Consider the following 19,679-nt stretch of genomic DNA (forward strand, 5'->3'; position numbering starts at 1 on the left):
CTGATTTATGGAGTTAGTCTACAAGGGTCTTTTCCATCTGTCTCTTGCATGCTAAGTTTATTTTTCTGCTTTTGCACTGTACAACTTCTTCATGAGATCCATACTTTATTTTTTTTTAATTTTTTTAATGTTTATTTATTTTTGAGACAGAGACAAGCATGAACAGGGAAGGGGCAGAGAGAGAGGGAGACACAGAATGTGAAGCAGGCTCCAGGCTCTGAGCTGTCAGCACAGAGCCTGATGCGGGGCTCAAACTCACGAACTGTGAGATCATGACCTGAGCTGAAATCGAGAGTCAGATGCTTAACCGACTGAGCCACCCAGGAGCCCCGAGATCCATACTTTAGTTTTGCTTATTCGATTTTGTTTTGTTTTGTTTTGTTTTGTTTTGTTTTGCCCAAAGCTAACAACACCTACCATTTGTTTCAAAATATTGTTTGGTTTCCTTTTGGATCCCTCTTTCTTTTTTCCTGGGCACTGTTAGACTTCTCCATTTTGAATATAATGTGACATCCTGAATGGTTTGGGTTTATATTATCAAATTAATTATTTTAGAAGAATGAGAATGACATGGGCTTGTGCGTTATTCCACAAGGGAACTTTTCCTGTGGTTTTCTTTTGTTTACTGGAAAGCCTGCAGGTCAACCAGTTTTCTGTTGGGCAAAGATGGAATAATTGCCTTGTACTATCATCAGTTGGCAGAGGGGAAAATGACTAAGCAAAGAAGAATTTTGGTGTCTCTAATGTTCTTCCCTCACTTCCTGATTTTGGTCCACCAAAGATTAGAAAATGTTTCTCTTTAGGGTCAGTATATTTCATCCCTATGTTAATAATCCTAGTCAGAAAACATAATGCCACTTGGCCAAACATCTAGTTGTGTTTCAAGAGAAATGATTTAAATATTTCTTAAAACCCATTTTTCTTCTTTACTTGCCCCTCCAAACTAGAGGCAATAAGTGGCATTTTTAATTTTCTGCATTTGATTTTTTACAATACTTAATGACATTTCATTGATATTAGATGTGTCTTAGGATCTCAGGATTTTTTTTTTTTCAATTGAAATTACCCAGTCGAAAGAATCTTAAACTCTTTCAATTTGGATACATTTCTACCACATTTAGAAAAAAAAAAAATTGTTGTCTTTTGAAAATGTGTGTGTATGTGTATAAGCTTTCATGCAATATATTCACTGTTTTTTCAAACACATCCATGATCTCCATGCCCATGGCTGTTGGAATATTTTTTCTTTTTTTAAAAACTTTTTAAATTAAGTTTTTATTTTAATTCTGGTGTAGTTAGCACACAGTGTTATATTAGTTTCAGGTGTGTGATATAGTGATTCAACACTTCCATACAATACCCGGTGCTCATCACTAGTGCACTTATCTCCATCATCTCTTTACCCACCCCCCACCTATCTCCTCTCTGTTAACCTTCAGTTTATTTTCTATACCTAACAGTCTGTTTCTTCATTTGTTTCTCTCTTTTTTTTTCCTTTGCTCCTTAGTTTTGTTTCTTAAATGCCATGTATGCGTGAAATCATATGGTATTTGTCTTTCTCTGTCTGACTTAATTTTGCTTAACATTATACACTTTAGGTCCATCCATGTTTTTGCAAGTGGCAAGATTTCTTTCTTTTTTATGGCTGAATAAAATTCCATCATATATATCTATATATAGATATAGATATATATGGATGTATGGATATATATATATATATATACACACACACACGGATGTATGGATAAAGAAGGTACGGCATATATATATGCTATATATATATATGCTATACATAAATATATATGCTATATATATATGCTATATATATGCATATATATATATGCTATATATATGCTATATATATATATATATATATATATATATATATATATGCTATGCGTACCTTCTTTATCCATTCACCTATCCATGGACACTTGGGCTGCCTCCATAATCTGGCTATTGTAAATCATGCTGTTATAAACTTAAGGGTTCATGCATCCCTTTGAATTATTGTTTTCATATTTGGGGGGTAAATACCCAGTAGTGTGATTACTGGATTGAAGGGTAGGTCTACTTTTAACTTTTTGTGGAACCTCCATACTGTTTTCAAGAGTAGTTGCACCAGTTTGCATTCCCACCAAGAGTGCAACAGGGTTCCTTTTTCTCCACACACTCACCAACACTTGTTGTTTCTTATGTTTTTGATTTTAGCCATTCTGACAGGTGTGAGGTGATATATCACTGTAGTTTTGATTTTCATTTTTCTGTTGATAAGTGATTATGAGCATCTTACTATGTGTCTGTTGGTCGTATATGTCTTCTTTAGAGAAATGTCTTTTCATGTCTTCTGCCCATTTTTAATTGGATTATTTGCTTTCTGGGTGTTGACTTGTATCAATTATTTATATAATTTATATACTAACCCCTTATCAGATATATTATTTACAAATATCTTCTCCCATTCTGTAGGTTGCCTTTAGTTTTGTTGATTATTTTCTTCACCATGCAGAAGCATTTTATTTTGATGTAGACTCAGTAGCTTATTTGGTCTTTTCTTTTTTTCCGAATGAGTTTATTATTTGATTTAGTCAATGAAGTGAAAATAAAAAGAATATTAGCCTAGAAGCTGTCTCAACACCATTTTTGACCAGATGTTTTAAGAGCCACGCAAGGTTTTTTGTTTGTTTGTTTGTTGTTGTTTTTTTTTTTTATCATTTTCTATAAATGCCAGTTTTTTTTCCCCTAGATTTTTTTCCCTCTGTTGTCTCCAGGTATGGGTCTGGATTGCAGAGTAAAACTGATGTGGAGCAGAGCTACACAAAATTGCTGTCAATATTTAATGCGAATGAGAACTTAAATATTTGTTGTGGTAAGCCACTGATTTGGGAGTTGCTTATTACTGAAGCCTAATCTGACTGATAAAATATGTGTGTTGATGCGCTTTTTCCTCTACATTTGTTTTATTTTGGTTACACAGTTGTTTTAGGGAGGAGATTAGGGAGATTTTCTATGCTACCATTTTCCCCCCATTAATGTGTTTTTAATTTCATTAAATTGAGTTATTGAATTAAGTTGAACTGAAATATATTACTAAATTTAGCATATCTTGTGAATGTATATATGCAAAATGCCATAAGATAAATGGATTGAATTAATTTTGATTTCTGTTTATATCTAATTTCATTTGATGTTTTGTCTATCACATTTATGGCTACTGTTCTAACTCATTCTTCTTCTAACTTTAAATTAAGTTTTTTCCCCCCGCCGCAATGATGATTTTCTTCTATATTAGTGTTTCAGAGATAAGGCTTATGGGCATAATTAAAGAACTATGTACAAATTATTTAACCTTTATAATAAATTGCATATCTAAAATAGATCTAAAATCAGCCACAAGGTTTGTATATCATCAAGCAGAGAAATGATTGGCATTGGGTCAAAGTGTCAAGCCAACCTGGAATGAATTTAATAAATCTGAGGGGGCATGATTAGGAAACCAGTAATTTGAGGGCAAAAAAATGTATTAGTCTGTCTTTGATGATCTGGGACTCCATTCTTACTATAGATAACATACATCAGATATCAAATTTTGGAAAGAAAGGTGAGGTTGAATAATGCCAGTTTCTTTCAACTGCCACTGAGAAAAATATATAGCTACTTTGTAATGGGGAAAGTCTTTTGTAATATGAAAAAGAGCATATATGTCAGAAAGATATTCTGCAAAGACAGTTCCCATTTATAGGATATGTTCAGCCACTCCAGACTCACACATTTTAGATAAAAGAAGACTAAGTTATTAGTTAGCAATATCTGTACTACTCAATTTTGAAATTAATTATATGTAGTTTTAAAAAAGCTAATGCCTTCGACATTTCTATCCTATCATCTTTCTGGATTGTCTTCATTTTCCTACATCCCAGGCAAACATTCCCTCACATTTTAAAATTTAGCTTAATCTGAATTAAGCAAATCTCTTTTGTGCAACTACTGTATCCTCATCAAGGCTTTGGTTCCTTCTAGCATTTGTCACATTTTATTATCATTAGAACATACAGTTCTTAGAAACTCTTAGCAGGTGTTGAGTATATGTCTACAGAATGAATGAAAGTCAAAATGAATGGAAAGAGGAATACATTAGGTGGTTTGACATAAGTAACAATTAGATTTGGTAGGGTCACACACTGAACTGACTTACATCTTAAAAGGATCAATGATATACCATTACAAATCAACTAGAAAAAATAAAAAGCCAAGTGCTGGGGAGTATGCAGAGGAACTAGAATTCTCAGACACTGCTGGTGTGAACACCAAATGGTACGTACAGACAGCTTTGGAAAGCTCTTCAACAGTTTCTTACAAAGTTAAACGTTAGTATGAAACTCAGCAATTCCACTTCTAGGAATTTACCCCATGGAAATGAAAACATATGTCTCTACAAAGACCTACATGCAGAAGTTTGTAGAAACTTAATTCAAAGGAGCTCCAAAATGGAAACAACCCACATGCTCACCAATTGGTGGACGGAATTATGATATATCCATACAACTAATATTCTCAGCAAAAAAATGAGTGAACTTGATATGCTCACCAATAGGGGTAAAGTTCAAACACACAATATTAAGTGAAAAAAATTAGACTTAGAGCCTATGACCTGCATTCATTTATATGACATTTTAGAAAGGCAGAACAATAGAGACAAAGATGAAATTGCCAGGAAATTCTCTTCTGGTGGAAAAAAAAGGGAATAATTCAAAAGGGACATGAGGCAATTTCCTTAGCGAGATGCGTTGTTCTATATTTTGATTGAGGCAGTGGTCAAATGATTGTATACATTTGTTTTGCTCTCCTCCTTAAATGAAATAAAAAGCCCTATACATTCATTATTTATGTTACATCCTTACAAAGCTAGAATTAGCTAATATAAATTGTGAAATTTCTAGAAAATTTACATTTTGAGTGTCTACTTTGTGCCAGCATTACTCTGTGTTCTTTACGACCCTTTCAATCACTTAAGCAACACCACAAATTATCATCATTCCCCTTCTACAGATAACATATCTAAAGATCAAATAACCTAAATGCATTGTAACAGGTAAGCATTGGGAGTGGGGTTTCTAACTAGATCCTTCTGGCTCTAAAGTTCATGTGCTAACACATGAGGCTACGACGGACAGGAAAGCTGTCATTCTGAGCACTCTTTTTTACATGTAAGTAGAATTGTGTTATTTTCCTGTCTAAAACTTTTCCATTGACTTCCTCTTCCTATTGAATAATATCCACACTCCGCATCCTAGCCTCCGAAGTTGCACATACACAGGACCCTGTCAACCTCCCCATGTGCTCTATTCCATTCTCCCTGTGATCTGCCAGCCTCCATACACGCACAGCCATTCTACATGTGTGGTTCCTTGCTCTGGCAAATCCCTGCGTCCTATTCTGCCTATAAAGGATTGTTCTCACTTTAAGGTCTCGGCCCAAATGTCATTTCATCAGAGACCTGCTCCCTCATCACTTCATACCATTTATTTATTATCATTTCTCTCTAGATAAACAAACCTGGTACATTGCCTAGGACATAATAAATACTCAGTCAACGTGTTGAACAAATGAATGAAAATGGTAATGAATTCAGGCAGTGGCCGAGAGAAAACTGTTATAATCTGGCTCAAAAGAAAGACCACTCAAAAGGAGAACTTTTGGATTTCAAAGCTGAAATCTGAGGTCTGTATATATTAATTAAAATCAATAAATAACAATAGGCTTGCTAGAAAGACAGAAGCCGGGATTAAATCAATTAAGAATGTTGTCTCTATGTAAATGAGAAACATCAACTAAATTAAACTGCCGAAAATGGAAGATTAAAAGAATATTAATGAGCTGATAGAAACTTGATAAGACTTCCACAATTTTGGCCTTGTTGCTGTTTTTACTTCAGTGAGAACCAAATGTGGGGAAAGGGCATTTGGAGAGTGTTTCCTGCCTTCTTAATGTCTTACAGACACACTTCCCTGAAGGGCACTGCCTGAGACCTTTGTCATCTCAGCTAAAATAAAAGAGTCCTTTCAAAACCTCCATCCATGTTAGGGATTAAGCAGGATTCTTTCAAAGATTAATGCATGCTCCTGTACAAATGTTTCATGCTGATGGTAGGTGGGAGGGAGGGCAGGGTGGGTGATGGGTATTGAAGAGGGCATCTTTTGGGATGAGCACTGGGTGTTGTATGGAAACCAATTTGACAATAAATTTCATATATTTAAAAGAAAATGTTTAATGCTGCTTTTCTTTCTGGGAAATGTGTTTTGCTGGGATAGTTGAGCTGAAAGACAGTGCCCTTGATGCCACCCTGCACCACAGAACCCTCTGTTCCTCTGGTGGGACCCCATCTCCCACCTCCTGGCTCTAAAAACATTCCCTGGCAGGAGGTAAACTTAGAACTGATATTCCACACACAACAGGCACCCCCCCAACTACACACACACCCTTTCACGACTGATCCTCTCATGTCACCATCGCCATCACATCAGACAATACAACAAACCCACGTGTGTCCATCATGTGCACGAGGATGTGCACCTCCTAATTGGGGCCAGTCTGCCTCTCTCCCAGTTTCCCTATTCTTCATCTCTGCTGCTAGGTCTATCAGTAATACCCCTCATTTCTTCAGCCTCTTCCCTGAGTACCTCCTTCACCGTCTTGCTCTAACAGAAGTCTAATGGAGTCTAAGGATATTGCTTCCATTTAAAGAGGAGGCTTTCCACGGCCTCTGGAACATCTCACATTCTGCTGGCCCTGGAAGTAGGGTACTCCCTGCCAGCCCTTCTGAACAACCCACTACTTCCACTCCTTCATATCATTTCTGATTCTTGTATTCTCCTAGAAAAGCATCATGCGCCTTCATGAGGACAGTTGATCATATCTGGGAAAAATGAGCCAAAAAAAAAAAAAAATGTTGACTGCTCTCACTGAACTATTTAATGGGGAAATCTCAAGTGGCATCTCAGCATTGTCCAACAAGTCCAGTATGCAGCTCTTCTCAAATCACTGTCCCAGTTTCTGAAAAGGCTCGTTTCCCTATCACTAGCTCTTTAGACTTCCACCACCCATCACCCTTTCTAGTTTCCAGTTCCTGATCTCGTTTCGTGTTCACTAAGGAAATCAAGCCATTCAGGAAGTAACTTCTTGGTCCCCTCACAGGCAAATCTTTATCTTGACTCATACTACATGCTCTTTCTTTCTTCCCATTCAAAGGCATATACTGTCCCCATGACCACTGCTCCATTTCTCTGAACACATCATTAAGGAAACATTATCTAAAAAAATAATCAATCTATATCACCTCCATTTGCTTACCTCCCATTCTCTCATGAAACTTTATTTCTACCACTACTACATGAACATAGATGGTCTGATTCACCAATGGACTCAACAATGACAGATCTAATGGTAAATTCTCAGTATTCATCCCACTCATCTTGGCACCAATATTTGACCCAGTTGATAACACTTTCTTTAAACAATTCCTTCACTCAGACTCACATGTTCTAGACTCCCTTCACTTCCTCTCTCCTCTCTGCTTCATATTCTGATGATCTCTCCTCTCAACCTGCAACCTGCTTTAACTTTCTAGATGATACAAATGACTCCATGGAATGAAAGGCAAGTTGATGGCCCCCAAATTTGTATCTTTATCCATAATGCCTTCCCTGAACTCAGATTCATATAAATATCTACCGTACATTTCCACTAGAATGTTTAAATGCTCTTTCAATTATTCTGGCCTTACCAAATCTTTAATTTTTATCCCCAGACATGATTTTTCCCTTACTGTTCCCTCACTCACTAAATGGCAGCAATATTCACCTAGATGCTCACACATCAAAACTTAGAGTTATCCTAACCCCTCTCTTTCTTTTACAAACAGGGTATATTACTCACATATTGCTGCAAACAAATTGCCCCAAATGTAGTGACTTCAATTCAATGTCATATTATCGTACCGTTTCTGTGAGTCAGGAGTCAGGGCATGACTCAGTTGTGGATCTCTGGCTCCAAGTGTCTCCCAACGTTACAGGAAAGCTGTTGTTGAAGGCCACAGTCAGCTCCAGACTATACTGGGTCTGATGGGTTTGCTTCCAGACTCACTTGTGTAGTAATTTTTTTCAGACTTCCGTTTCTTACAGGTTGTTAGACTGAGGGCCTCAGATTCTTTCTTTGTCATGTGAGCTTCTCCATAGGACCCGTTGCAACGTGGCTGCTTGCTGTCCTCAAAATGAGTGAACCAAGAGATAGAGGGGAGAGCAAGTATGTCAAGAGAGTCAGTGAGAAAACAAGAGTATACGCCCAACATGAAAGTCATAGTCTTTTGGCTATGGAGTAAAACTCAATCCCTTTTGCTGTGTTTTGTTCATCCTCAAGTGGAGGGGATTGTTACATCACCACATGAATATCAGAAGATGGCTGCCTTCCACAAGTGGTATGCTGAGCTGTTCGGCATGGACTCAAGACAATGGACTGTGTACATCACTCTCTAACTCTATTCAGAGGAGACACATTCGTAGCTTGCTCCCAAGCGTGTTGGGAGTATGTATATCAGTGAAATGCAAATGACTTTCATTTTCAGAGAGTTGGTTGTTAAACATTTACCACCACATCCCTAATTAAAAACCACATCCAGGGGCACCTGGGTGACTCAGTCGGTTGAGCGTCTGACTTCGGCTCAGGTCATGATCTCATGGTCTGTGAGTTTGAGCTCCGTGCTGACAGCTCAGAGCCTGGAGCCTGCTTTGGATTCTGTATCTCCCTCTCTCTCTGACCCTCCCCCACACTCTCTCTGTCTCTCTCTCCCTCTCTCAAAAATAAAATTTTAAAATAGAAGAAAAAATTTTTTTTTAATTTTAAAAAATTAATCTAGGGGTGCCTGCGTGGCTCAGTTGGCTGAGTCCAACATCAGCTCAGATCATGATCTCATGGTTCATGAGTTCCAGCCCCGTATCAGGCTCTGTGCTGACAGCTCAGAGCCTGGAGTCTGCCTCAGATTCTGAGTCTCCCTCTCTCTCTGTCTTTTCCCTGCTCATGTTCTGTGTCTCTCTTAAAAAAAAAAAATTAATAGAAACATTAAAAAGAATTAAAAAAAAACACAACCAGCACCATCAGTATATGTTGTAAGGACCACCTTCCAACATACTTTGAATTGTCCATTTTCTATCACTTAGGATTTTTTTTGAAATAGTCATCTCTCACCCAGCCTAAGGGTAATAGCTTCTTAACTAATCTCATTTGACTTTGCTTCCCATATCCACAGGTTTCGTTCTTGCAACAGCCAGAGAGACCTGTGAGTCAGATCACATTTGGTCCTAGTTCCCAACCCACTTGGAAGAGAACTCAAAAGCAGCTATGCAAGGCTATGTATAATATACCCTTGCTAATATCTCTAATTTTGTTCTCCTTCCATTCACTATAATCAGCTGCATTGGACTCTCTTGTGTTTTTAACAGACCAAACAGGCTAACACTTCAGGGCCTTTGAATTTGTTTAGAATTACTTCATCCTAGTATCTCTTATACATGTAGAGGTCACTCACGACTCTGCTCATATGTCACGTTGTCACTGAGGTTATTGAATACCACATCTAAAACTGTACTCTAATTTTTTGCTAATCCATCAATATTTTCTTCAAACACTTTTAGTTGCCTAACATTACATTATATATTTGCTTCTTTGTTTATTGTTTTTCTTCCCTATTAGAGAGTGAGGGCAAGGGCTTTGTTCACTACTGTGCCTGGCATATTTAGGGGTTCCATAAAGGCGTGTTGAAGGAATGAATTGGTTATAATTGTCTCATCTGTTCTTCACAATATCTTTAATTTTTTAAATGTTTATATATTTTTGTAGGAGAGAGAGACAAAGCATAAGCAGGGGAGGGGCAGAAACAGAGGGAGACACAGAATCCAAAGCAGGCTCCAGGCTCTGAGCTGTCAGCACAGAGCCAACACAAGGCTTAAACTCACAAGCCTTCAGATCATGACGTAAGCCAAAGTCGGATGCTTAACTGACTGAATCACCCAGCCATGTTTACAATATTTTTATAAAACAGTTGTTATTAGCAACTGCTTACTGATGAGGAAGCCCAAAGAACTCCAAGACTAGATGTATGATTAGCCAGGATTCAAATCCAGGTCTTTGGGGCTCCAATGTCCAAGGTCATTGTGTTTATTCATAATTTACTTCTCCTTGGAAGCCATCCATGGTTTCTGCTAGTGGAAAAGTACTTCACAAAGAGCTTGGGCTGCACAGAGGTTAACAGGAGACACACAAAAATCTAATCATAGGTTGACTTGTCTGTCTCCACTAGTCCAAAGTTTCTCAAGGGTAGACATGGCATATCATTCACCATTTTATTCCGAATATTCAGGATAATTTTGACACATAGTAGAGGTTCAATGTGTGATTGTTGAATGATTCCATTAATTCATTAATGTCAAATACATGAACAAATAAACGGACAGACACAAAACTGCCTCCGTAGCAGGAAATACAGTAGATAATGAGGAAAACACTGAAGATTGTTGATCATGGAAGTGGCATAAAGATACAACTGAAAAAATTCATTACACTTAAAACAATGTACAAATAATTACAGAATCTGAAATTTCAAGAATATGATATTATGTCTCCTTGAAATCTCATTTTATATGGAGCAAAATCTGTCCTGGTTATAAAATAAAATTTCTTTTTAAAAATAAATGAGGGGCGCCTGGGTGGCTCAGTCAGTTGAGTGTCCGACTTCAGCTCAGGTCATGATCTCACGGTTCATGAGTTCAAGCCCCACATCAGGCTCTGTGCTGACAGCTCAGGGCCTGGAGCCTGCTTCGGATTCTGTGTCTCCCTCTCTCTCTGCTCCTCCCCTGCTCACACTCTGTCTCTTTCTCAAAAATAAATAAAGATTAAAAAAATTAAAAAAAAATAAATGAAGTTGGTTTTCTTCATCTTTATCCCAATTCTCCTGTGTTTGAAGATCCGACCAGTCATGTTACTGGGAATCCTTGGATGTATGCAAGGATGGGTGGCTAGGTGGATGGATATTTTGAGGAACAGATAATAATTAAGTGAAATAAAAATGCAGTTTATTATAAGGGCAATTCTCCCTCAAAATCAGCATTGAATTGGGATCTTTAGTTGTCACTTAACTCTGTTTTAGAGGGAAAGATGGCAGAGGGGGCCATAGGATTTTAGAAAGATTCTATAACTAAATGTAAATTTTACTCAGATATTTGACAAAAAGCACAGGCATTCTTAAAGATCAGCTGTCATGGGGCTCTTTAGTAAGATAAATTCTTCCAGCTATTACCCGGAGCAAAAAGTGACTTTCCTTTTCAAAAGTGGTGAACTGCATAATCTCATCACCACTGTTTATAAGAGTGTTGATCTGTGGGAGAATAGGAACGGTCACATAACGAAGACTCAGAAAATAAAGAATGGATTCTGTCCCTTTGTTGAGAGCCAGGTAGTCAGTATTAAATGTGTTTATTGGGAATATGTGTTTTTAAATATTTATTCTTTTTTTTTTTTTTTTTTTTTTTTTTTTTTTTTTTAGACAGACAGCGGGAGAGAGAGAGAGAGAGAGAGAGATAGTGTGGGCAGGAGAGGAGCAGAGATAGAGGGAGAAAGAATCCAAAGCAGGCTCTAGCTGCTGTCAGCACACAGCCCTACATGGGGCTTGAACTCATGAAACACGAGATCATGACCTGAGCCAAAGTCAGATACTTAACCAACTGAGCCACTCAGATGCACTGGGAACATGTTTATTAAATAGTGTTTATGAAAATCTATGACTAAAAACTTCCAAGTAAATTATTTATTTCTATATAAGAAAAAGCTTAAAGAATGTAGTAATATTATTATTCATAAAATCACAAATTAAATTCCTTAGTTTAATAAACAATGCTTAAATTCATGTTTCCGTTAAATTCTTTAGACAGTCTTTCTGAAAGGAAACATATAAAGAACATGATTTTTTTTTTTTTTTGGCTAAGAAATCTATATTTGGAAAAAAATTAATTATGGCACTGAGGTCTAAAAATTGTGTCTCTTTCTTCCCATTCTCATGTGACATTTAGTGAAATGAATTTCCTCAGCTCTACAGCTGAGCAGAAATACCCTTTTAAAAATTAATTAACAAACATCAGTGTTTGCAATATCAATCTAATAATCAAACCCAAGGGTAGTGAATAAATCTTCTCCGACGAGGAACCAATATTCATGTTGTCTTCAAACGCCTCAGTTTGTACATATACAGAGATAGACAAGCAAATATGCCACTGTTTTCTTTCAAAAAAGGTCTGGGATGTAGCAGTATGATGTTTGTTTACCATTGGGTTTTAAACCATGTTTTGCTCTAAAGCACATAAAAAGAAGAGCAAATCTGGAGACGATAAGAATGCATGTGCTGGTGGGTTTGGGGTCTCTTCACCAGCCGTGGACTGTGTTAGCAGCAGAGCGCTGGCCCTGATAACTCCCTACTCTCCCTGGGTCCTTCCCACTGCCAGTGCACTGGCCAACTCTTACCATGTGATTCTATTGTCTTCCTGATTTCACAGTTTTCTATGTGCTTCTTCTTTTAAGTTTTTTTTAAGTTTCTTTATTTCTTTTGAGAGAGACACAGAGAGTGAGCAGGAGGGGGGCAGAGAGAGAGGGAGAGATAGAATCCCAAGCAGGCTCCACACTGTCAGCGTGAGGCTCGGCATGAGGCTCAAACTCATGAACTTTGAGATCATAACCTGAGCAGAAACCAAGAGTGGGAGGCTCAACTGACTGAGCCAAAGCATATAGAGGTGTTGCTCTATATGCTTCTTAATATTCCCCCCGGGTCATCTGTCACCCAGACTTCCATCAACAGACAAGAATTAAGTTACTCCCTAGAAAAAGCTAGAATTCCATTGTGTAATAAAATGAGAAAAATACAGAGCAAACAAACAAACAAACAAACCAAAAACACCAGAATGCCTTCTCATGTGTTTTGGTGTTAAAGTGTTCTTTTATGTAATGATCAGGAGAGACAGTGGTTTTTTGTTGTGTTCGTTTTTGTTTTAGGGTCTGAAAAATTCCTGCCGCATTAAACTCTCCATTAAAATTCTGTGTTAACCGTGAAGTGTTTAAGATTTTCTGTTTCCAAGATGAAGTGTTCCTGTTTTAGTGCTGGTAGAAGGCTGCAGGAAATAGAGACTTCCTTTTCTGTTTATTACATTTCCTGTATAGTTCTGTAGTTTATTTATGGACTCTTGATTCAAGTGTTAATATTCCAATTAGGTGGTGGGAGACATATTTATATGTTCAGTACTATTTCTTTTTTTCCTATAAATTCATTTCTAGAGTTTAAATTGTCCATTTAAATTTGACAGGGGAAATTGACAAGGAATCTTTTTTTAGACTTCCATTAAATTTATATTAGTCTCATGGCCAGCAATGCTACAGGGGCTGTACTCTGGAAAGAAAACATTTATTTGAAAATTATTGACTCTTTCACTACCTTTTGAAGAGAATAGTGGCATTAAATAATTGTCATTGATACCAATATCATTAGAATTTATTCTCTATTATGTCAGGTGTCTCTTAGCTGAATTTAATGTATTAGCTTTGAATTGAATGGGTTAAACAGAATGTAAAAACTTTAAGGTTTGATCTTTCTCTTGCTAACCAGATAGGATGTTGGAAGTGACCTCAGAAATTAACATTTACTTATAGACCCAATCTGTTCCTTTTTTTTTTTTAATGACTAAGGTGTAATTGGCATATAATCTTGGTTTCATGTGTACAGTGTAATGACTCAGTATTCATATATATTGCAAAATGATCACCACAATAAGTCTGGTTAACATCCATCACCACACATAGTTACAAAATATTTTTTCTTGTGATGAGAATTTTTAAGACTCACTCTCTTATGACCTTGCACATATGCAATACAGTATTACTAGGTGGTATGTTTTAAATCTTATTTTAGAAACCCTTGAAATCTGAGAAGCTCTAATTTAAAACAAGCAAACAAACAAAAAAGAAGCACTGATTTTGGTGGTAGGCTCTGGCTGAAAACCCGAGACTGCCATTTAATATTTAAATAACAGACATTTTTATAGGACATGGAACGTTCAAGTGGTTTCTGTGATATGGAAGAGATTCTGTGAAGCAAAGGAATAAAGATAGAGACTCTGAGATACTGCCAGTACAACATCCTTAATTCTCACATAGGCAGCATTGTGACTGAGCTAGTTACTGAATTTCACTCTGTACATTGTGTAAAAGGAGGGTATTAGAAATATATCATAATCACTGAGACTTAATGAGTTCACATATGCTCTTAAAGTAGTGCTAGCACATGGTCAGTGTACAGAACACTTTCAAAAAGTATTTTTGCTATGATGATGATTATTAATTTTGATTTTTTTAATGTTAATTCATTTTTGAGAGATAGAGCACAAGTGGGGGAGGGGTAGAGAGACAGGGAGACATAGAATCTGAAGCAGGCTCCAGGCTCTGAGCTGTCAGCACAGAGCCCAACGTGGGGCTCAAACCCATGAACCTTGAGATCATGACCTGAGCCAAAGTTGGCTGTTTAACCTACGGAGCCACCCAGGTATCCCTAATTTATTTAAAATGGGAAATTTTAGTGGTAAATATCACAGAATTTTGGACTCATGGGCTTTGGAATCAGACACACCTGCATTTAAGTCCATTATATTCTAACTGTATGTATTTAGGAAATAGTATCTAATCTTTCCAGGCCCTATTTTTCATGTGCAATAAGAGGCTATGAATAAAATTGACTTCAAAAATATTACAAGGGTTAAATGAAGTATGTAAAAGCAGGGCTCTTAACAGACACTTAAATTGCATGCATATACATATGTGCAGATGTACATGCGTACATGTACTTGCATGTAATATGTATGTAATGAAGATGTCAATGGTGGTCTTCTAGCCCTTGAGCTAAATAAAAGAGGCGTGGAAGGCCATTGATGGAGCATTCCTTCAGGAATCTCAGAGCCCTCTTTCAGTGTCCCTCACATCGCTAGGCATCCTTCACTAACTGTTCACCCCAGCTTCAAGCTACTTTCTAGTATTAGAATTATTTCACTATCACAGCCTGCATCTACCCAAACATATAATCCATTTCCTTCATTAACATCAATTCAAGATGGCCAGGATGCCTGGAAAGCAAGGCAAGCACCTTGAAATGGATCACTTGATCACCCCCAGCGGGAAAAGCCCCTTGCAATTCATTATGCAGGTGCCTCTCTTCTCTTCACCTCACTTTCCCTCTGGGTTTATTCCTCTTTTAAGTTTCTTTTCATCTCTTTTCCCTCCTTTTCCTAAGAATCAAAGTAAAGTCTCATCCTGCTTCAAGCAAAATAATCTGGTCAACTCTTGTTGTCTTGAGGGTTGTGATGCCAAAGCATAGAAATAAAATTCTTTTCTCTTTTCATGTCTATTTATTTGTTACCCCATGAAATGAGAATAGGTTCATAGATTCTATCCAGATTTGGAGGAATATTTAGAATGGTATGACAAAACTATAAATATTAAACTGCAAATTAAATTTGTGGAGGCTCCAGGAAACACTTATTTTTCATTCATTTTGAAGACTGAGTTATGTAACTGTGACTGTTTCAAGAACAGATTTTTAGATCTTTATATTTTTAAACATTTTGCTATAACTCGATGGATGAGAAATATTCTGTATGTCACTATCATGTGATTGATTTTATTTTGTTTTCCTTTAGTGAATACACATTACACACGATATGAGGCCACTTGTGACCCAAATATGAATACCAGTGAAAGCTGAACATTAGAATTTTGAGAGTGTCTTTAAGTGATACAACAATGAAAGGCTGCATGACAATGAGCCTTCTTTCCCCGCACATAGAGAGTGAGCACCATCCTCCAGGTTAGGAAAATGCAAACCCTTGCATGTGTAAATGCAACTAAAGCACAGCGTGGGAAAGGTGTGTACCTGAAGGAATAGGTAATCTTTTTGAGGAACTTAATTTCAGCTGAAATTAAAATATACATTACGGAACCTCAGGTTGATCATTTGTAAGAGGGAATGCTGGCCAGACCCTGCAGGATGGTCTGACTATTGGGGAACATAATGCAAGCAGACCACAGGGAGTGACTTGGCATATCCTGGTGGCACTGTTACTCATCATTCCTTCGGGTTTTTCTCCCTCCATTTTCTTCCCGTTACTTTTTAGAGATAGTCGTATTCAACCTTGTAATGCAACGTTCCTCTCTAATGGCCCTCGGCTCCATTAAGGAAGTTAAACATGCTAATTTTATTCCATGATTCTTGTCACACCTAAAAAACTATCAGGTCCAGCCCTTGGCATCCTGTCCCCCAAAACTCCAGTATAGCATTTTTTAATTGTTTATTTTTGAGGAAGAGAGAGAGCACGAGCGAATGGGGGAGGGACCGAGAGAGAAAGAGACAGAGGATCCGAAGCAGGCTCGGTGCTGACAGCAGAGCCCAATGTGGGCTCATGACATGAGGTCATGACCTGAGTCAAAGTCGGGCACTCAGCTGACTGAGCCATCCAGGAGCACCCCTAGTGGAGTATTTTGATCATTGCTGTTTTTTTGCCCATGGTATGTGGTATGTCAGAGGACCCCAATGAAGACATTTTGGAGAAAATGTTCTACTGACCAAATTCAGTAGTTTTGCAATTTTGTTCTTAAATGTATTGCATAAATGAATTCTGTTTTACTTAAGAAAATCTTTTAACAGAGAAACTTGTTTGTTGAACACTTTTAAACATTAAATTTGGAGTTAATGTTAAAGATGTTAAAATGTTAAAGTTAACGCTGAAGAATGGAGTGAGAGATGATTTCTGCCAATAGCTTGTTAGCATCAAACATTGGAAACTTTGAGCAGCAAACGTCAGAGGCCATTTGTGAAGGTGCCACCTCCAGGAGCTAAAGGCAGTTCAGAGTGTTGGCTCATTTTTACTTGTCTAGTCTTGGGAAGAGGCAGAGTCAGGCTCAGGACCCTTTGAAATCAAGGTACAAATAAATGAAAACCTGAAGGGAAGCATCCACTTAAAAGCTCACAGGTGTTCACTTGGTCCTGGGGCCTGACTCTGTGTGTTAAACCCCTTTAAAAATAGATGGATCTTCGTGTCTGGTGGAGCTGTTTGATTTTGCTTTGTCGGAGACATTTTCTTAACATTACTTTAATGCCCTGGTGCCAGTAACAGACAGTGGATTGATCACGGCTGCCCTTGATCTACAAATTTGCATTTGTTTGGAGTCCTGGAGGATGCCAAGGCTGACCGGGACCCATCTGTCATTTTCCCTGGCAGAGTGTACGTGTTCACCTGCACAGACAAGCACGAGTTCTGGGTGTGGTGACTGCTTTTAGAGATGCACGCGTTGTGATTTCTTAGAAACACAAATAAACTAGAAAGTAATAAGTGGCGGTTAGCGCATGCACATTCTTAATGATTTTCATGTTTTATATTCGTAATGTCATTTACTAAAGCATCTTATGATATATGTTTGTGGGTGTTTTTACCCTAAATCAAGGCTTTCTGTATCTTTCTTTTGCCCCCCCCTTTTATTTTTAAACACGTTGTTAGTCCAACATGTTTCTTTCTGGATGGATCAAATATTTTTAAATTCTTTCTCAGAGGAAACAAAGACAAAACAAACTTTCTTTTAACTGTATTATATATCTCCTTTATGTCCCCATAAAATGCAGGTGCTAAGATGTTCCTTCATCCCAACACCTGCACTTTATGATTCTTATGATATAATATATTTTATTTGTGGCTCCTCAAAGTGGATTTAAATGCAAACAAAAGAAATGGGATTCATTTGAAATGAAAGGCAAGATTGGCAATATGTTTATCTGGACTAATATTTTTAAATACTTATCCACCCAGAAAAGATTAATATAAGCTCTAAAAGACAAATCCATAGACAATCTTATCTGCCATTTATTTACCTCTTATTCCTTTCATGATTGTTCAGAGTCAAAAAGGTTTGACCAAATTACATGCCGATCTTTTAAGAGGTAGGCATTATTATCATATTCAAATCTGAGTAATCTCTGCTTAAAATAAAAACTATGAAAGTCTGAATTTTTGTGTTAACTCGGGTCCGCCGTAATTAATTACACATTCAAGAAGATAAAAAGAAAATGCCTATCTGAAATTGTTTGCAATAGCCCCGTAATTTTCGAATAATGACAGGATCATAAGTGAAGCTTCATAATGAGTTTTCTTTTCCCTTTTAGTATCTCAGATATAATCAGGAACCAAGGTCACAAAGTAGGTGCACTGTTTATAGTCTAGCTTTAGGGCACAGAGGAATGTCACAGGGAAAAACAACTGAATGGCGGGGGGGGGTATTCTACCAGAAATAGGTTTGCTGAAAACTACACTACTGACTAATTTGCAAGACTTTGGGAAAAGTCATCCCTCTGACTCACTCTCCCTTTAGGGTAGTTCAGAACCGGATATAGGCACAGAATGGTCATAATTGGCCATGGCTGACTTTTAAACATAATATCTTTACTTTTGTCTTTGTAGACATGAAAGAAAAAGCCATGAGAAATAACCAAAGGTAACCAATCACTTGACTTTAGGTAGAAAACCATTCTTTCTCTGCAGGATTATGCTTTCAGGGTTGGCTCACTGTTCTCAAAACAGCATATATGGAGATTATCTCCAAAAGAAGGAGTTCTACATTTAATTTAGGATTTCAGTGTTATCCTAGAGCTTGTGTACCTGTAAGCAACATCAGATCTGTAAAGCTCAGTGAACCCATCTGGAAGATGGACATGAAAAAGAAATCTATTTTATGAGACCATTTGGTGAATAAATACCAAAGTCCTCCGTGTGGCACTGCTGATATGTCCTGAAATGGCTAGAGAGGTGTATTAGCTCATTTCTCCAGTAGAAAGATTCCACATTTATTCCTTTTCAGGTGAGGGGTCCAGGCCAGTATGACCAAAGTTTTTACTGTTAACACTCAGCGGCCTTTCAATCAACATCATATTTGTCCAATATGGATTCTAAAAATGGCACCTCCTCCCATAATATCCTCCTATGGTCCTTCGCCCTATGTGTCTGAGATCATCATGTCCTGGGGTATAAATTCATCTGGACTGCACATTCTTCAATGTAGGTCGGCAGTGAGCCTTTGTTTTCTCTTTCTTGCTGATGTGGTTCATCTCCATTAGCACTGTTGTGGGAAGGAGGCAGGGACAAAGGTGTCAGAAGGGATAAAACTAACACCTTTGTTCACTGATGGAGATGGGGCAGAACAAACAGGGGGATGAAACGTTGACTGGCTCGTTTTGAATCGGTGCTCTGTTCCTTACAAACTGAGACTCTAGGCAAGTCACTTAACTCTCTGTGACTCAGTTTCTTCACCTGTAAAATGTGTGACAATTTTGGAGTGCTATAATAATGAGGCTACTAAGAGCAATAAGTGAGTTAATAATCACATAGCACTTACAACAGTATCTATTAGTATTATTAAATCAGAACGATGGGAAGATGAAGTAACAATTAGGTTATCTTTATTATGCAAGCCCACTGCCCCTATTTGAATGGTCTTGAATTTATGAATTAGGAATTGTGTTTTCCTAATTGCCCATTTTAAAATTGATCTGATTGCTG

This window comes from Lynx canadensis, chromosome C1 (assembly GCF_007474595.2).
Source record: "Lynx canadensis isolate LIC74 chromosome C1, mLynCan4.pri.v2, whole genome shotgun sequence".
NCBI lineage: Eukaryota > Metazoa > Chordata > Mammalia > Carnivora > Felidae > Lynx > Lynx canadensis.